Genomic DNA, 20,297 nt, shown 5'->3' on the forward strand with positions numbered 1-20,297 from the left:
TTCCAGAATGGTACCACTACTGCCTCCTTCCAACTGCCTGGTAGTTTCCCCTCCTCCCAAACTCTGTTGTACAACACCAAGATGGTCTAACATAACATAGCACACCTCATATTTCCCAGGTGAAGTTAACCCAGCCTTACCTATTGCCCTTTTCATCTCTGTCATTGTAAATGGTGCATTCAACACATCATTTACCTCCCCCCTCGTATCCAGCACTCCAGGGAGCTCTTCTCTTGTTCTCTCTCTCCCCATCTAACCCTCTTCTGACAAATTTGGCGAACTATGCACTTGGACAAACGCTTTTGCAAACATCTCTGCCTTCTCATCTGCTACTGCCACATCCTCACAACTAGTCAACACTGGATAATCCCACTCTCTTTTGACACCACTTGACCTCTTTGACCCCATTTTTACCCTTGACCTCTTAATCGTCCCTCACACTTCTCCCACAGGTGTCCCCTTCCAAGGGTGTCACAGAACCGAAAACAACATAACCTCTTTGCCTGACGAATAGTTCTCCTCACCAGGGCCTGGAACTGCTTATACTGAATCAGTTGGTTATGCATCCTTTTCAGTACTCTAAATGCCCTGTTCTTCACCGTTGCCCCACACGGGACAGCTTCCCTCCTCCTCCTCCCTGAACTTAGGTATAGCTATAGAATAACTATCTTCAAAGTAATGACTCGGGATGTCGGGTTTGAAATAAAAGCTTCTTTTAGTAATACTACTTGTTCACGTTACATTTAACAACTTTAGATTCTACAAAACAATAAAAGAAAGTTGCTAGTGAAAGTCAGGATAATCACTTGTCACTTGTACATAACTGGTGCGCTCTCTCTCTCTCTCTCTCTCTCTCTCTCTCTCTCTCTCTCTCTCTCTCTCTCTCTCTCTCTCTCTCTCTCTCTCTCTCTCTCTCTCTCTCTCTCTCTCTCTCTCTCTCTCTCTCTCTCTCGCAAGGCATTCTGGAACTTGAAGTCAATAGCGTAATCCAACACTAACCAATACAACAGAAATGTGTATGTAGTTCTCTCAATCTCCAACACACAAATTCTAATACAATTACTTACGTAAATAACTGTAAAGAAAATTTCTTTAGATACAGCTCAATTAATTAACTGTAAACATTAACTCTGTAACCCATTAAAGTTACAACATCCTCCCCCCTCTAAATCTCAAAGCAGTTCCTGAACCAGTACGAACTGAACATGACCTAACTAGGCCATCTCAGCCTGGAAACAGTTCCTCAATCTTTCCTAGTTTCCAGGTTTGTCTGGGTGAGTTATCTTCTCCGATGAGTACAACGTCACCCGCTTTCAGTGGGGTGGGCTGTGGTGTGTCACAGCGGTGTGCTGACTTTAGATCCAGCAAGTAGCCTCTTCACCAGCTGTTCCAGAAGCTGGGCACAAGTTTCTGCCTGTACTTCCATCTGTGTGTCATTTCCTCCTTGTTTAGCATTGGGTGCTGAGTGTCAGCCGGAAATGGCTTTGGCGGCAAAGAGGTTAGTCTTTTACCCACCAGGAAGTGTGCTGATGTCAGGGGTTGTGGTTCAACACGAAGGTCAGAAGCCTAGAATTTAGCTAGCTTCAACATCTGTCAGGACTGTGCACATCTCTTCAAAGTTGAGTGAAGCTCTCCCAAGAACCTTTCTCAGGCATGTTTTCACTGACCTGACAAGTCTTTTCCAGAAATCGCCCCACCAGGCTGCTCGCTCGGCGATGAACCTCCAGGTGATGCCCCTTTCGGAGAAGAACACCAAGAGTTGGGGCTCTTCGATTGCCTTCCACAGCGCTTTCAAGTCCTGATCAGCTCTCTTGAACGTTTTGCATTGTCTGAGTAGATTACCTTGCACAATCCTCTCTTTGAGATTCATCTTTTTAGAGCTAACAGGAATGTCTCTGTTGACCGATTCTTCACAGAACCATTTCTTTCACGTAACTCTATTTGTAGCCTAATAGAGTTTACCCAGGTTCCCGTGGACTACACCTCTCTGGGCTTTCTCCGAGATCTGTTGGCGGATTGGATTGTCTGACTGACTACAACATTTTTGTATACGGTATTTTATTTGTTTTGATGTGATGTATACTGTGATGATTTATGTAGTTAGTTGTAAGTGAGGATGTGTTAGTATTTGATACGCTTCATAGTTGTGTCGTAAAATAATTGTTACATTGATTGTATGATTAATACTGGGTTTACGCTACACTTGAATGAACAGACAAACATTGCATGACAAAGGTCACTTGAGTTCCCTGAATTCCTTTACCGGGCTAGACTCTTTTTAGGCCCGAGGTACAGGACATTTCTGGAGGAACCAGAACTCATTGTGTTATATTATTATATGTGTGTGTAATCATTTATGTTGGTAATACAACCCACGCAAAAGAATACAGTTGTTTTTAAAGTTCTTTCCAATGTTTTAAGGGTTTATGAAAAGTGTATTTCCATCCTGACTTTTACATAAGTCCTTTGTATTGGTGTAGACTTGACGGACCAGATGGGACTCATTCCCTCCCAAACCAAAAGGAGAAACCAATGTTTTCTCTGTTAGGCACAACCTACCTGGCACCCCTATAAATAATAACCTCAAGTCAAAACCGTTACAGCAGTGAACTGCTGTCCGGCCCTTTCCTTGAATCTCTTGCACGCTATACACCTTTCTTTTTTTTTTTAACTCTGTTTATTAAGTTTTGAACATACAGACAAGACAAAGCAATATAAATAATATACTCAACTAGAAAAAAAAAAAAATACAAATAAAAATACAAATAAAAAAATAGCTTTAAAGATACCATACTTTAGACAAGTTAAACACACCAGGCAGAAGGCTACAGAGGTTAAAGGGCAATCTATAGTACAGGGACAGGGCAAACATCTCACCATTGTTCCTGTAAACAGTCAAGGGATAAGGGTGGAGAAATTCAACCACTCACAGAGAGTCATGGCCACAGACCGACCATCCACTGGACAAAAAAAAAGTTTACAATGCTTTAAAATAAAAAAAATAAAATGATTATTCATGTAGGCGTGAAAAAAATGTAAAAATAACTGGGAAAAACAAGCTCACACTTCAGTCTCTGCCTGGGCAAGATGAACAAGGCATCTGCGGACCACAATCAATAAGCACATGGATCTTAATCCCCCCCCCAGCAAAAACACAGAGAGAGACTCCCCCAACCCTTAAGTCACAGACTTATTTTAGTATTAATTGGAATGCCATCAGAGGATGGACTGTTTAAAGTAAGACCGGAATGGAGACCAAGCCTCATCAAACAGTTTGGGGTTCCCACGTGAATTTAATTTAATTTTTTCTAGTTTCAGAGAGCACAACACATCCCTCACACAATATTTATAAGATGGGGGAGCTGCCATCTTCCAGTTCTGTAGTATTAGCCGTCTAGCTAAAAGAGTTGTATAAGCAACAGTGTCCGACTGGATTCTTGATAGGGGGGTACCCATGGGCAGTACTCCAAAAAGGGCTGTAAGGGGAGACGGATCTATAACAGTGTCATATATATCAGAGAAACATTTAAATATTAATTCCCAGAAACCTGACAGTTTATGACAGCCCCAAAACATATGCAACAGTGTGTCTGGTTCCACCTTACATCTGACACAGGAAGGATCAAAATCAGAGAATATTCCTCCAAGTTTGGCCCCCGACCAGTGGATACGGTGAACCACCTTGAATTGAATGAGGCTGTGTCTAGTGCTAAAAGAGGACGAGTGCACCCTGTGCAGCACAGATTCCCAGGCGTCTTCCCCAAGTTCCTCCCCCAAATCCTTTTCCCATCGAGTCTTTAAAGGCACCAAAGAAGGGTTTTGTAAGTCATGAATGATTGCATATACATCTGAAATTGCGCCCCTAGGAAGCTTGTTCAGCTCCAAGATGCTCTCTATAGCTGTATTCGCAGGCCTATTGTGAAATCCAGGTGTATTAGCCCTGACAAAGTTTCTAGTCTGGAGATAGCGGAAAAAGTGGGATTGGGGGAGATTGAACTTTTCCTGCAGCTGAGAAAAAGAGGCAAATGTACCATCAAAGAATAATTGGGCTAGCGAGGAAAGGCCTAGTGAGTGCCAAATGCCAAAAGCCCCATCATTCAAAGATGGAGGAAATAAAATGTTCTGATTGATTGGGCCTGATAGAGAAAAGCCTTGGAGGTTAAAGGCTAAACGGAACTGATTCCAAATTTTAAGAGACTGCTTTACAATTGGGTTGGCACACCTTTTGCCTAGGGACACTGGGAGAGACGAGCACAGCACAGAGGAAAGTGCTGCAGGTTTACACGATTCAGACTCCATCTGGACCCAGAGTGGTCTAGGGCCAGTAGGATCAGTCTGAAGCCAGTACAGAACGTCTCTAAAATTTGCAGCCCAGTAGTATGTCTGAAAATTTGGTAGAGCTAAACGCCCCAAAGACCTAGGCTTCTGTAAATGTTTTCTACCAATCCGTGGTACCTTGCCATCCCAAATAAAATGCATGAATGTTTGATCCAGTCGCTATACACCTTTCTATTGAGCTCATGTTGAATCTGTTCACCAGGAACCTTCATCACAGCTGTGCACACTTTTTCAATTGCCTCTATCTCTATTCTCTGCTGTTTGTCCCAGATATTCTCCAAGATGACTTTCACTGTGTTGCGTTGGGACGTTGCTGGAGCAGAGGAGCCAAACGTGTGAAGAGTGAGTGCCTCTTGTCTGATTACTGGTAGCTTCAAGCCCTTCACAAGGTTATCATGTATGAAGTTTCTCTGACTGCCTCCATCTAGTAAGCAACGAGCTATCTTCCTGCCCGATGGGCCTTCTACCCATGCCTTCGCCGTTTGTAGCAACATAGTGTTCTGTCCATCTGGTTTCATCTTCACTGAATGGAGGATAACTGAGGAAAAACAGCATATGCAGAAACAGTAGGGGATTGCACCTCACTCCTTTAACCGGTACACACAGCAATGTGATGTTTGCTTCCACATGTTGCACATGACACATCTTTGACTTTACAGAATTTTGCTATGCGTTTCTGTCCTAAACATACAGAGCATCTTCCCATTTTCTTTAGTTTCTCTTTGCTTGTAGCAATATTGTGGTCAGAGCAGTTTTCTGATTTGTGGTCTGCATTGTCACAGAATAGACCATTTTGTTCCTTCTGGCTGTGTGCAGTGCCGCAGCAGATGACATGTTGGGTCTTTTTGTTTTCATTTCATTGGAGGAGCATGACCTGTTCCATAGTTTGCTCTCTTTCGGGTTGGTTGCATGATCTTGTCATTTGTAGTGCTCTCTCCCTGCTCTGAACCTCCTTCTGTAGGAAACTGACAATCTCAGACACTTTCCATTCATCATCCACTCCCGTCTGATGACTATAGTCAAGAGCTATGTCCTCTGGAATCATCTGCAGTAAGATTGGGCATAGTGGGCTTCCATAGGTTTCTGACACTACACCCAGTGATTCCAAGCTCCTAATCTGAGTTTCACGTTCATCATATAGCTGCCTCAATGCATTTAGGTCAGAGGATTTATTCACAGGAGTGAGATTCAGCAGCTTTGACATGTGAGCACTAATCACAAGCTCTTTCCTTCCAAATCTGCTCTTGAGCAGAGTGATTGCATTATCATAGTTACTGTCTGTTAACATCAGTCCTGCTGGTCCATTGAGATACGTTTTCAGATGGGTAAACGTCTCTTTATTATACAGTGAATCATTGTTGTTAATAGTGGTCTCGTACTGGCTCAAACTCCTGCCACATACTGACATCTCTATAGAATTAATCAAAAATCAACTTTGGTAGCCTTACTGATTGTCTCTGTGATCAGTTTGAGAACGTCACTTACCCGTGCTGGTAGTGGGTTGAGGTCCTGTTTTTTTCTTTATCACTTCAGCATGATAACGCGCTCTTTGTAATCCTCGGTGCATGTAATCTCAGCCTCCAATCCGTCCAAAGGCTTTAACTGTTCACTTCCATGATCAAATTCAAACAAGCTGTTCTCCTTAGCCGACAGCAATTCCAACAATGTACTCAAGTGATCGTTATCCAAATTCGACTGGGTTATTTCCACGTCAATCTGATTAAAAATCTGTGTTGTGGTACCTGGAATGGTACCCCGCTTTCGTCTCATTCTTTTTGCCTCATGCTGACGTTCCTCCTCAGCAATTTCAGCCGCTTCATCCCAACGATCTTCGTCGCAGCTCATACTTGTCCCGGGTTTATCACCAAAATGTAGAATAACTATCTTTAGAGTAATGACTCGGGACGTCGTGTTTGAAATGAAAGCTTATTTTAGTAATACTACTTGTTCACGTTACATTTAACAACTTTAGATTCTACAAAACAATAAAAGAAAGTTGCTAGCGAAAGTCAGGATAATCACTTGTCACTTGTACATAACTGGTGCATTCTCTCTCTCAATTCAATTTGCTTTATTGCCATGAAGTAACAATGTACATATTGCCAAAGTTTATTTTGGATATTTACAATACAAAAAATTTATAAAAATTAGAATCAAAATTGTCAACGGGACAACAGTAACAACAATAACCAAGGGTCAAAATAACCATACATTCAACAATAACAATAAGTATACAGTAGAGTACATGTGCAGGTTGATTGGTCTGTCAGACACTGTCCCTCAATTTATGGCATGAGGCAATGTAGTGCGCTGCCAACTCAGAGCTCTCTGCGTCCTCCCCCAACAGGACGGGTAGCCTATCCTCGTCAGAGAGGTATTTGAAACTTTGGATAAGGGTTTCAAATTTAGGAAAGTGACACTAATTGTTTTATATTTTTGACTTTGTCAGGAAATGCAGCTCTGTCTCAGTCTCAGTGGCTGCACAGCCTTTCCTCTACAGGGAGCCAGGTTTTCCCGTGTCTACTGTGAGGTTCTGTGTTATGCACTATAGCTCGTTACCATATCATATGTGATTAAATATTATCTGCTGTTGGCTTGTGTGGGTGTATGTGTTATGCAACATAGCTGACTTGAGACATTGTCAACAGTTTCAGGGCCGTGGGCCTTTCTCGTGATGGAAAAATACAGAATAACATAAAAACAGGACCTGTACGGCCTTTTGTTAAATAACAGGAGCCAGGTGTGTGATAACTGTATCGAGAGTATGAGTGCATAGATATTCTACACAAATACAACGACTGACCACTGAAGCGCCTAGGGGGCTGGGACCATCTCGTGCGCCAACAATCAACGATAGGCTGAGTGAGTTTAAACCACGCCCAGTCTCTACTCTGACAGGCCGGCTCGGAAGCAGGAACTACTTCTGTCAGAGTATATTATAATAACTTTGTCAGGAACAAGTCAGTTCTCTGTTCTGCCCTGCGTGATATTACAGCGAACCCGTATATACAAAAATTGCATTTACCACTTATTGCTTAGCTAATAAAAAGTACATAGTATACAATCGGTGACTCAGTGTCATACTTATCCTGTTACCAGATTCGATTGACGCAACCCTTAACACTACCCTTCTCAATGGCAAGGCTGTGCTCACTGAGTCTGTACTTCGTCAAGGTTTTTCTCAGGTTTTGGTCAGTAACCATGAGAGGGGGTCACTGTATTTTAGATGTTTCCAAAACTTAATGGCTCTTTTTTGAGTTTTTATTATTAGTGGATATTGGCCTAATTCTGCCCTGCATGCATTGTTTGTAGTTTTCCTCTGGACATGTAGGAGAATCTTACAGAACTCTGCATGCAGGGTTTCAATGGGGTGTTTGTCCCATTTGATGAAATCTTGTTTTGCAAGTGGACCCCACACCTTGCTGCCATAAAGTGCAATTGGTTCATATTCAATTAGTTTTAGCCAAATTTTAATAGGTATTTCAATTAGAATTAGCTTTTTAATGGCGAAGAATGCCCTGCGTGCTTTCTCTCTTAGCTCATTCACTGCCTCATTAAGGTGTCCAGTTGAGCATATTTTTAAACCTAAGTAATTGTAGTGTGTACAGTACTCTATATATTTTTTACCAATTGATAACTTTGGTCTAATTCCCTGAGATCTGGATCTTCTCTGGAAAATCATTATTTTAGTCTTTTTGGGGTTTACTGCCAGGGCCCAGGTCTGGCAGTACTGCTCTAGCAGGTCCAGGCTCTGCTGTAAGCCATGTGCTGTGGGTGACAGCAGGCATAGATCATCTGTGAAGAGTAGGCATTTAATTTCTGAATTGTGGAGACTAACACCAGGGGCTGAGGATTTTTCTAGAATAGTGGCCAATTCGTTAATGTAAATATTGAAGAGTGCAGGGCTCAGATTGCAACCCTGGCGAAGGCCCCGCCCCTGGTTAAAGAATTCTGTTATTTTCTTACCAATTTTAATGCTGCACATATTGCCAGTATACATTGATTTAATTATGTCATATGTTTTACCCTCTACACCACTTCTCCTCTCTCTCTCTACCTCCTTTCGCAAAGGCATTCTGGAACTTGAAGTCAATAGCCCTGCCTTATCTCAGCTCACTGGTCACCATAGCAGTACCCACTTGTAGCACGCGCTCCAGCAGGTATATCTCACTGGTCACACCCAAAACCAATTCCTCCTTTGGTCATCTTTCCTTCCAGTTCTCTGCTGCCCATGACTGGAACGAATTGCAAAAATCTCTGAAGCTGGAGACTCACATCTCCCTCACTAGCTTTAAGCACCAGCTGTCAGTGTTACGACTTCCGCCGAAGTTGGCTCCCCTGCCTGTTCGGGCAGTGCTCGGCGGTCGTCGTCACCGTCCTACTAGCCACTATCGATCCCTTTTTCGTTTGTCTGTTGGTTTTGTCTTATTAGTTTCACCTGTGTGTATTTTAGTTTAATTAGCGTCCTTATATATAGTAGGTTGTCCCGCCCTTGTTTTGTGCGGGATTGTTTTTGTTATCCTGTTATATGGTGGTTTTTCGTATGTTTTATTCTCCGGACTATTTTGGTCCTGTGTTAGGGCTGGGTATTTTATTTGCCCTGTGTGTTGGCGTGACCCTCGTTTGTGCGCCGGAGAATAAACTGACAAGTAACTGAAACCTGCTCTCTGCGCCTGATTCCACCCACCTTAGTAATTCGTGACAGAATCCCGCACCCGAACAATGGAATCAGCAGGAGCAGCCGCGTATCCTCTCCCATCGATGGAAGAGAGGGTCCTCCATCACACCAGCGTGCTTCACCGGATTGGTTCGGCCATGGACCAAATGATGGAGAGGATGGATCGATGGGAGAGGAGTGGCCTTCCCACCTCATCTCCAGCACCCCCTTCTTCAGTACCTCCTGTTCCTGCGACCACATCTGGCTCCGGGGCTCTTCGGCTGATGCTCCCACGGGAGTATGACGGAACGGCGGCTGGGTGCCAGGGTTTCCTTCTCCAACTGGAACTATACCTGGCTACCGTGCGTCCTGCTCCCTCCGGAGAGGAGAGCGTGAGCGCCCTCGTCTCCTGCTTGACTGGGCGGGCCCTCGAGTGGGCCAACGCAGTGTGGAATGGCCCGGACTCGGCGAGGGATAATTACCCAGAGTTGTGTTTGACCATCCACCAGAGGGTCGGGCGGCGGGTGAACGGCTGTTCCACCTGTGTCAGGAGACGAGGAGCGTACAGGACTTTGCTCTGGAGTTCAGGACCTTGGCCGCAGGAGCAGGGTGGTACTACAGGGCCTTGATCAATCATTTCAGATGCAGTCTCAGGGAGGACGTCCGCAGGGAGCTGGCATGTCGGGACACCACCTTCACACTGGATGAACTCATTGACTTGGCTATCCGTCTCGACAACCTGTTGGCTGCCCGCGGGCGTTCGGATCAGGCCCTGTCGTTTCCACTTCCCAGCCCTCCTGCCCCTATCCCTATGGAAGTAGGAGGGGCGGCTTCGAGGGGGACCGGAGAAGGAGTGTCCTCCTGCCCAGTTGTGGTCGACGAGGGCACACGGCCGACCGGTGCTGGAGGAACTCATCTGGGAGTCGGGAGGGCAGGCGGAGCACTGCTCGATCACCCCAGGTGAGTAAGCACCAGACTCACCCAGAGCTTCCTGTCGGTCATGTGTATGTGTTGACTTCTTTCCCTGGGTTTTTTTCCCTCTCTACAGCATAAGGCGCTAGTCGATTCAGGCGCAGCTGGGAATTTCATGGATCGTGGGCTTGCGTTAAGGCTAGGGATTCCCCTGGTGTCGTTAGACCTACCTTTCCCCGTGCACTCCTTAGATAGCCGACCATTACGGTCAGGAGTAATTAGGGAGGCTACGGTGCCGCTGGACATGGTAACGCAGGGGGATCATAAGGAGCAGATAAGTCTGTTCCTTATAGATTCACCTGCGTTTCCAGTGGTGTTGGGAGTTCCCTGGTTAGCTCAACACAACCCGGTGATTTCCTGGCGACAGGGGGCTCTTAAGGGGTGGTCAGAGGAGTGTTCAGGTAGGTGTATAGGAGTTGCCGTTGGTGCGACTACGGTGGAGAGTCCAGACCAGGTTTCCATCGTGCGCATTTCCTCTGAATATGCCGATTTGACTATCGCCTTCAGTAAAAAGAGGGCGACCCAATAACCACCCCATCGTCGAGAGGACTGCGCGATAAACCTTCTGGAGAACGCTGCACTTCCTAGGAGTCACGTGTATTCATTGTCCCAGGAGGAGACGGTAGCGATGGAAACATATGTTACTGAATCGCTGGGACAGGGGTACATTCGGCCCTCCGCATCACCCGTCTCCTCAAGCTTCTTTTTTGTGAAGAAGAAGGATGGAGGTCTGCGTCCGTGCATTGATTATAGAGGTCTAAATTCCATCACAGTGGGGTTTAGTTACCCACTACCTCTCATCGCTACGGCGGTAGAATAATTTCACGGGGCGCGCTTCTTCACAAAACTGGACCTGAGGAGCGCGTATAATCTGGTGCGTATCCGGGGAGGAGATGAGTGGAAAACCGCATTTAGTACTACATCTGGTCATTATGAGTACCGCGTCATGCCATATGGGTTGAAGAATGCTCCAGCCGTCTTCCAATCCTTCGTAGATGAGATTCTCCGAGACCTGCTCGGGCAGGGAGTGGTAGTGTACATCGATGACATCTTGATCTATTCTGCAACACGCATGTGTCTCTGGTGCGTAAGGTACTTGGGCGACTGCTGGAGCATGACCTGTATTGCAAGGCGGAGAAATGTGAGTTTTTCAAACAGTCCGTTTCCTTCCTGAGGTATCGTATTTCCACCTCCGGGGTGGTGATGGAGGATGACCGCGTTACAGCCGTGCGTAATTGGCCGACTCCGACCACGGTGAAAGAAGTGCAGCGGTTTTTAGGGTTTGCCAATTACTACCGGAGGTTTATCCGGGGTTTTGGTCAGGTGGCTGCTCCCATCACCTCACTGCTGAAGGGAGGACCGGTGCGCTTGCGTTGGTCAGCAGAGGCGGGCAGAGCTTTCAGTCGTTTGAAAGAGCTGTTCACCAATGCGCCCGTGCTGGCGCATCCGGACCCCTCTTTAGCGTTCATAGTGGAGGTGGATGCGTCCGAGGCTGGGGTCGGGGCCGTGATGTCTCAGCGCTCGGGCGTGCCACCCAAGCTCCGCCCGTGTGCTTTCTTTTCGAGCAAGCTCAGTCCAGCGGAGCGAAACTATGACGTGGGGGACCGGGAGTTGTTAGCTGTAGTCAAGGCTCTGAAGGTGTGGAGACATTGGCTTGAGGGGGCGAAACACCCTTTTCTCATCTGGACTGACCACCGTAATCTCGAGTATATCCGGGCAGCGAGGAGACTAAATCCACGTCAGGCTAGATGGGCCATGTTTTTTTACCAGGTTTCGGTTTACCATCTCATACTGGCCAGGCTCCCAAAACACCAAAGCCGACACGCTGTCCCGCCTCTATGATACCGAGGAGTGGTCCGTTGAGCCAACTCCCATCATTCCACCGCCATGTCTCGTGGCACCGGTGGTATGGGAGGTGGACGCGGAGATAGAGGAGGCCTCACGGTTAGAGCCGGCCCCCCCTAACTGTCCAGTGGGGACTCAGTACGTGCCGAGGGGGGTCCGGGACAAGCTGATCCGGTGGGCTCATACTCTCCCCTCCTCGGGTCATCCTGGCATCGAGAGGACAGTGCGGAGTCTGAGAGGGAGATACTGGTGGCCCACGCTGGCTAAAGACGTGAGATTTTATGTCTCCTCCTGCTCAGTGTGTGCTCAGAGCAAGGCTCCTCGGCACCTGCCTAGAGGGAAGTTACAACCCCTCCCCGTTCCACAACGGCTGTGGACACACTTATCGGTGGACTTTCTTACCGACCTTCCCCCGTCCCAGGGAAGTACTACGATCCTGGTCGTTGTGGATCGGTTTTCTAAGTCCTGTCGTCTCATCACGTTGCCCGGTCTCCCTACGGCCCTGCAGACTGCGGATGCCTTGTTTACCCATGTCTTCCGGCACTATGGGGTGCCTGAGGACATCGTTTCTGATCGGGGTCCCCAATTCACGTCCAGAGTGTGGAGGGCGTTTATGGAGAGACTGGGGGTCTCGGTCAGCTTAACCTCAGGTTTTCACCCCGAGAGTAATGGGCAGGTGGAGCGCGTAAACCAGGATGTGGGCAGGTTTCTGCGGTCCTATTGCCGGGACCGGCCTGGTGAGTGGGCAAGGTATGTTCCTTGGGCTGAACTCGCTCAGAACTCCCTACGCCACTCCTTAACTAACTTGTCCCCCTTTGAGTGTGTGTTAGGTTACCAGCCGGTCCTGGTCCCATGGCATCAGAGCCAGACCGAGGTTCCTGCGGTGGAGGAATGGGTACAGCGCTCCAAGGACACCTGGAAAGCCGTTCAGGATTCACTAAGGTTAGCGGGAGAACGGCAGAAGAGGAGCGCTGACCAGCACCACAGTGAGGCCCCCGTGTTTGCACCAGGGGACAGGGTCTGGCTCTCGACCCGAAACCTGCCCCTCCGCCTGCCCTGTCGGAAGCTGGGGCCGCAATGTGTGGGGCCGTTCAAAGTCCTGAGGAGAATAAACAAAGTGTGTTACAGGTTACAACTTCCTAGGTATTACCGTATTAACCCCTCGTTTCATGTGTCTCTCCTCAGGCCGGTGGTGGCTGGTCCCCTGCAAGAAGGTGAGGTGCCTGAGGTCCCTCCGCCCCTTCTGGACATCGAGGGGTCCCCGGCGTACACAGTTCGGGGCATTCTGGATTCGAGACGCCGGGTGGGGGGCCTACAGTACCTCGTGGACTGGGAGGGGTACGGTCCGGAGGAGAGATGCTGGGTTCCGGTGGGGGACATTTTGGACCCTTCTCTCCTGAGAGATTTCCACCGCCTCCACCCGGATCGCCCAGCACCTCGTCCTCCGGGTCGTCCTCGAGACCGGTGGCGGCGCGCTGCGGAGGGGGGTACTGTCACGACTTCCGCCGAAGTTGGCTCCCTTGCCTGTTCGGGCAGTGCTCGGCGGTCGTCGTCACCGTCCTACTAGCCACTACCAATCCCTTTTTTGTTTGTCTGTTGGTTTTGTCTTATTCGTTTCACCTGTGTGTATTTTAGTTTAATTAGCGTCCTTATGTATAGTAGGTTGTCCCGCCCTTGTTTTGTGCGGGATTGTTTTTGTTATCCTGTTATATGGTGGTTTTTCGTGTGTTTTATTCGCCGGACTATTTTGGTCCTGTGTTAGGGCTGGGTATTTTATTCGCCCTGTGTGTTGGCGTGACCCTTGTTTGTGCGCCGGAGAATAAACTGACAAGTAACTGAAACCTGCTCTCTGCGCCTGATTCCACCCACCTTAGTAATTCATGACAGTCAGAGCGGTTTACAGATCACTGCATCTGTACTTAGCCTATCTGTAAACAGCCCATCTATCCACCTACCTCATCCCATACTGGTATTTATTTATTTATTTTGCTCCTTTGCACCCCAGTATCTCTACCTGCACATTCCTCTTCTGCCGATCTACCATTCCAGTGTTTAATTGCTATATTGTAATTACTTCGCCACCATGGCCTATTTATTTCCTTAACTTACCTCATTTACACTCACTGTATATAGACTTTTTGTTTTATTTTGTTCTACTGTATTATTGACTGTATGTTTTGTTTATTCCATGAGTACCTCTGTGTTGTTGTATGTGTTGAATTGCTACGCTTTATCTTGGCCAGGTCGCAGTTGCAAATGAGAACTGGCCTACCTGGTTAAATAAAGGTGAAATGTATTTATTTTTAATTTTTAAATAGCGTAATCCAATACAACAGAAATATGTATGTACTTCTCTCAATCTTCAACACACGAATTCTAACACAATTAATTATGTAAATAACTGTAAAGAAAATTAATTGAGCTGTATCTAAAGATATTAACTTTAAACATTAACTCTGTAAGCCATTAAAGTTACAACAATAGACTCAGTAGCTGCCCCACTAAAGCTGTTCTCACCCAGTTATTCATACTATCCACATCCCATCTCATATCCACCCGAGCCATCACCTGCTCCCTTAGCTTCTGAAACTGATCCCACTTTGCCCTTCCAAACGCCCACCTGCCTATTCCATCCACTGACACCTCCTCCTCCCTCCGGTCTACTGTGCATACTATGGGGTAATGATTACTCTCTACTGTAAAGTCCATGGAGAACAAGAGCACCTCCTCCCAGCTGCCCACCTCACTGAGGCTAGGTAACACGGTCACCACCGATAAATCCACGATAATCGAACATTTCAATAAGCATTTCTCTACGGCTGGCCATGCTTTCCTCCTGGCTATCCCAACCCTGGCCAACAGCTCCACACCCCCCGCAGCTACTTTCCCGAGCCTCCCCAGCTTCTCCTTCACCCAAATCCAGATTGCAGATGTTCTGAAAGAGCTGCAAAACCTGGACCTGTACAAATCAGCTGGGCTAGACAATCTGGACCCTCTCTTTCTAAAAATTATCCGCCACCATTGTTGCAACCCTTATTACCAGTCTGTTCAACCTGTTCAACCTCTCGTAAGCCAAGTTAACAAACAGATCACTGACCATTTCGAAACCCACGTACCTTCTCCGCTGTGCAATCCGGTTTCCGAGCTGGCCACGGGTGCACCTCAGCCACGCTCAAGGTACTAAACATATCATAACCGCCATCGTTTAAAGACAGTACTGTGCAGCCGTCTTCATCGACCTGGCCAAGGCTTTCGACTCTGTCAATCCCTGTATTCTTATCGGCAGACTCAATAGCCTTGGTTTCTCTAATGACTGCCTTGCCTGGTTCACCAACTACTTCGCAGACAGAGTTCAGTGTGTCAAATCGGAGGGCGTGTTGTCCGGACCTCTGGCAGTCTCTATGGGGGTACCACAGGGTTCAATACTTGGGCCGACTCTTTTCTCTGTATATATCAGCAATGTAGCACTTGCTGCGGGTGATTCCCTGATCCAACTCTATGCAGACGACACCATTCTGTATACATCTAGCCCTTCTTTGGACACTGTGTTAACTAACCTCCAAACGAGCTTCAATGCCATACAACACTCCTTCCGTGGACTCCAACGGCTCTTAAACACTAGTAAAAACCAAATGCATGCTTTTCAACCGTTTGCTGCCCGCACCCACCCGCCCGACTAGCATCACTACTCTGGACGGTTCTGACCTAGAATATGTGGACAACTACAAATACCTAGGTGTCTGGCTAGACTGTAAACTCTCCTTCCAGACTAATATTAAACATCTCCAATCTAGAATCGTCTTTCTATTTTGCAACAAAGCCTCCTTCACTCACGCAGCCCAACTTACCCTAGTAAAACTGACTATCCTACCTATCCTCGACTTCGGCGATGTCATCTACAAAATAGCTTCCAATACTCTACTCAGCAAACTGGATGCAGACTATCACAGTGCCATCCGTTTTGTTACCAAAGCCCCTTATACCACCCACCGCTGTGACCTGTATGCTCTTGTCGGCTGGCTCTCGCTACATATTCATCGCCAGACCCACTGGCTCCAGGTCATCTATAAGTCTATGCTAGGTATAGCCCCGCCTTATCTCAGCTCACTGGTCACGATAACAACACCCACCCGTAGCACGCGCTCCAGCAGGTATATCTCACTGGTCATCCCCAAAGCCAACACCTCTTTTGGCCGCCTTTCCTTCCAGTTCTCTGCTGCCAGTGACTGGAACGAATAGCAAAAATCGCTGAAAAAGGAGACTTATATTTCCCACACTAACTTTAAACATCAGCTAACCTATTGCAGCTTCTGTACATAGTCCATCTGTAAATAGCCAACCCAATCTACCTACCTCATCCTCATTTACTTTTCTGTTCTTTTGCACACCAGTATCACTACTTGCACATCTATCACTCCAGTGTTAATCTGCTAAATTGTAATTACTTCGCTACTATAGCCAATTTATTGCCTTACCACCTCACGCCATTTGCACACACTGTATATAGACTTTCTTTTTTTCTACTGTGTTATTGACTGTACGCTTGTTTATTCCATGTGTAACTCTGTGTTGTTTGTGTCGCACTGCTTTGCTTTATTTTGGCCAGGTCACAGTTGTGAATGAGAACTTGTTCTCAACTAGCTTACCTGGTTAAATAAAGGGGAAATTAAAAAAAACATTTTAAAAATACTGTCGATTCCTCCCATCGTACTGGATGCCAGATTGTATAAGGGCACAAGGTGAGACCCAGATGCAGACCTAGGAGGCAGATGGATTGAGTCTTTGATATTTATTATAATCCAAACGGGTAGGCAACAGAATGGTCGTGGACAGGCAAAAGGTCAAAACCAGTTCCGAGACCAGGAGGTACAGAGTGGCAGGCACGCTCGAGGTCAAGGCAGGCAGAATGGTCAGGCAGGCGGGTACAGAGTCCAGAAACAGGCAAGGGTCAAAACCAGGAGGACTAGCAAAAAGAGAATAGAAAAAGCAGAAGCATGGGAAAAACACACTGGTTGACTTGAACATACAAGACAAAATAGCACAGAGAGACAGTAAACATAGCGATAAATACACTGAGGAAATAAGCGACACCTGGAGGGGGTGGAGACAATTACAAGGACAGGTGAAACAGATCAGGGCGTGACAGATTGAGGTCCAAGGCAGACTCTTTCCTTGTGGCTACATCAATCCTGGTCCCTCGGCCATCACTCAGGTACACCAGCTCTTTCATTTCTATCAGATCACAATTTCCACCCATCTGTTCCCCCCAGAGCATGTTGTGGGCATTAAAATCCCCACACCAAAATACTATACTTCTATCCTGGCCAATCACACCCTCTCCAGCACTTCCAAGTCCAATATCCGACAAGGATTATATTAGTTCACTAGCACCCCTCCTCTCAACATCCACCCCACATATTCCTCTTCAATACCTTGCCTAGCAATGTTGTCCCACTCCTCTTCAATGGCTGTGCGACGTTGCTGGATATTGATGATAACTGGAACACGCTGTCATACATGTCGATCCAGAGCATCCCAAACATGCTCAACGGGTGACATGTCTGGTGAGTATGCAGACCATGGAAGAAGCAGTTTATGCCTTCCCATACCATAACCCCAACTCCACCATAGTGCATTCTGTTCACAATGTTGACATCAGCAAACCGCTCGCCCACACAATGCCATACACATGGTCTGCGGTTGTGAGGCTGTTGGACGTACTGCCAAATTTTTTAAAACAATGTTGGATTTGGCTTATGCTAGAGAAATTAACATTCAATTCTCTGGCAACAGCTCTTGTGGACATTCCTTCCGTCAGCATGCAAATTGTACACTCCCTGGCATTTTATTGTCCACAGCACATTGTGCACCCGTGTAATGATCATGCTGTTTAATCAGCTTCTTGATATGCCACACTTGTCAGGTGGATGGATTATCTTGGCAAAGGAGAAATGCTCACTTATAGGGATGTAAACCAATTTGTGCATATGTAACATCTCTGGAATGTTTTGTTTTAGCTCATGAAGCATGGGACCAACACTGTTGCGTTTATATTTTTGTTCATTGTACATTCAATTCTCTTCATTAGTCCTGTTCCTCTAAGAAAGTAAACTAGAGCCCTAGACATCAATTCCTCTCCCCCACTACACCACCCAAACCCCAATCCCATCCAGCCTCTCTAGCCCTTTCACATAATCTCTACCTATCTACATCATACAATTCCCAAAATATCAACACACACAAAATACTAAACACTCATCACACAGACCTGTTTCATGTCTCCCAATAATCCACATGGTATTCAAACCTGTATGCCCAAACCATAGTCTACTCCACACAACTTCCTCTGTCCTACATCCCATACTCCTCACCTCTTCCTTTATTGACTGATCCACATGATAAAATTGCCTCCCCTTACTACTAGCATCCCACTCCCTTTGCCGAAGACCGAGCCCTTTTGCCCGGATCAGGACTTGACTTCCCTTCGGCCCAGCGGGACCTGCATATCTACCCCTCTCTCCTCACAGCACTCTTAGCCTCCACATCAGCTTTCTCATTACCCTCCACACCTCTCCACAAACAAGTCTACCGTACCCGACCTGCCTGTTTTCACACTACTCAACACTGCAGCCAAATCAGAGCAGATCACCATTCTGAGTGGTTTCACCTCCTCCACCCATCTCAGACCTATAATCATGGCCATCAACTCTGCCACATACACTGACACATAATCAGTTAACCGCTTACATACTCTGACATTGAAATCTGGGATATACATCCCAGCCCCCACCTTTCTACTGACTGGATCCTTTGAACCATCTGTCCTTAAAAACAAATAAAAATGAGTATCTATACATCTCTCCTCTTAGGTCCTCACCCCATTCTCTCCTGCCCTCAGTCATGTCCACATCGACATTTGGTTTCGGGAAACAGCCATGTAGGAATGTTCCCCAATGCAATTGCCGGCCCTATTTCTCTCTCCCAAAGTCCATATTCGACCACCTGTATGCCCTATGCTAACCCCCTCCTCGTTCCGTTCATTCCCCAGTTGCCGTGACCGCAGGATGTCCTTCTGAACTCCCTTTCAACCTTGCCCAGTACGCTAATGCAAGTTTATCCTGCCTTATCCTCAGTGCAGTTCCTCATTATCCACCTGCAATGCCTCAACAGGCGTTGTCCTGAAGGCACCCACACACAATCTCAGGGCACTTGACTGTATCCCATCCAGGCACTGTAGCACCGTTGCAGCTGCCGATCCATATACAAAGCACTCATAATCCAAAAATGACCTGATCAATGCATGGTACATATACAACAGTGCTAGTCTATCCGACCCCCAATCATATCTGCCACTGTTTCCATGAGGTTCAGCACTTTCCTACACTTAATTTCAATATGCTCAACATGTCTCTTCCATGTAATCCACTCATCAAACCACATACCTAAATACTTAAACTCAGACACCCTGCCTATATCCTGACTGTATATTGGCAGCCTAATATCTTTAACCTTCCTCCTAGAAAACACCATAAAGTAGGACTTGGCCACAGACATCCTAAACCCCCATGTTAGAGACCAATCTTCCACAACTCCCACAACTTGCATTTTCCTCATCACACATTTCACATTCCCACCTCTCTTCCATACAGCCCAATCATCAGCATACAAGGACACACACACTCCCTGTCCCACCTCTTTAAACATGTCATCTATCATCAGGGTGAACAAGACCTGATTAACCACACTTCCCTAAGGAGTAACATTGTCCACTTCAAACTGCATTGACAATTCTGACCCCACCCTCACCCATATGACTCGATCGAAGTTCATGATCCAGTTATACAGATGTCCTCCAATGTCCAATGCACTCAACTTGATCAACAACCCTTCCCTCCACATGGCATCGTAAGCTTTCTCAATGTCAAAATACACAACACTCATCACCTCTTTTATTATCAGGGCCTTGGCTATCTCTGTACTAACAGTCACCAGGGCATCAATGGCAGACATTCCTCTGCTGAACCCACTCTGTGCAGAGCTCATCAAACCCCTAACCTGTCGTCACTAGTTACCACAGCCACAAAGTCAAAACCCTTCCCATTTCTAGCGCTTCTTCTTCTTCTTCTTTGATATTATGGCGGTCCGCAAACAAATGTTATAGGTGCATGCCGCCACATATTGTATTGGTTGTGTTTCAGCCTACTATTTTGTAGTATGAATTCATTACAATTGTGGAAAAAAATATATATACAGTACCAGCCAAAAGTTTGGATACCTCCTCATTGATTTGGGGCGGCAGGGTAGCCTAGTGGTTAGAGCATTGGACTAGTAACCGGAAGGCCGTCATTGAAAATAAGAATTTGTTCTTAACTGACTTGCCTGGTTAAATAAAGGTATAAAAAATAAATAAAAAAATTCAAGGGGTTTTCTTTATTTACACTATTTTCTACATTGTAGAATGATAGTGAAGACATCAAAACTATGA

Source organism: Oncorhynchus clarkii, chromosome 29, assembly GCF_045791955.1.
Source record: "Oncorhynchus clarkii lewisi isolate Uvic-CL-2024 chromosome 29, UVic_Ocla_1.0, whole genome shotgun sequence".
NCBI classification, from domain to species: Eukaryota; Metazoa; Chordata; class Actinopteri; order Salmoniformes; family Salmonidae; genus Oncorhynchus; species Oncorhynchus clarkii.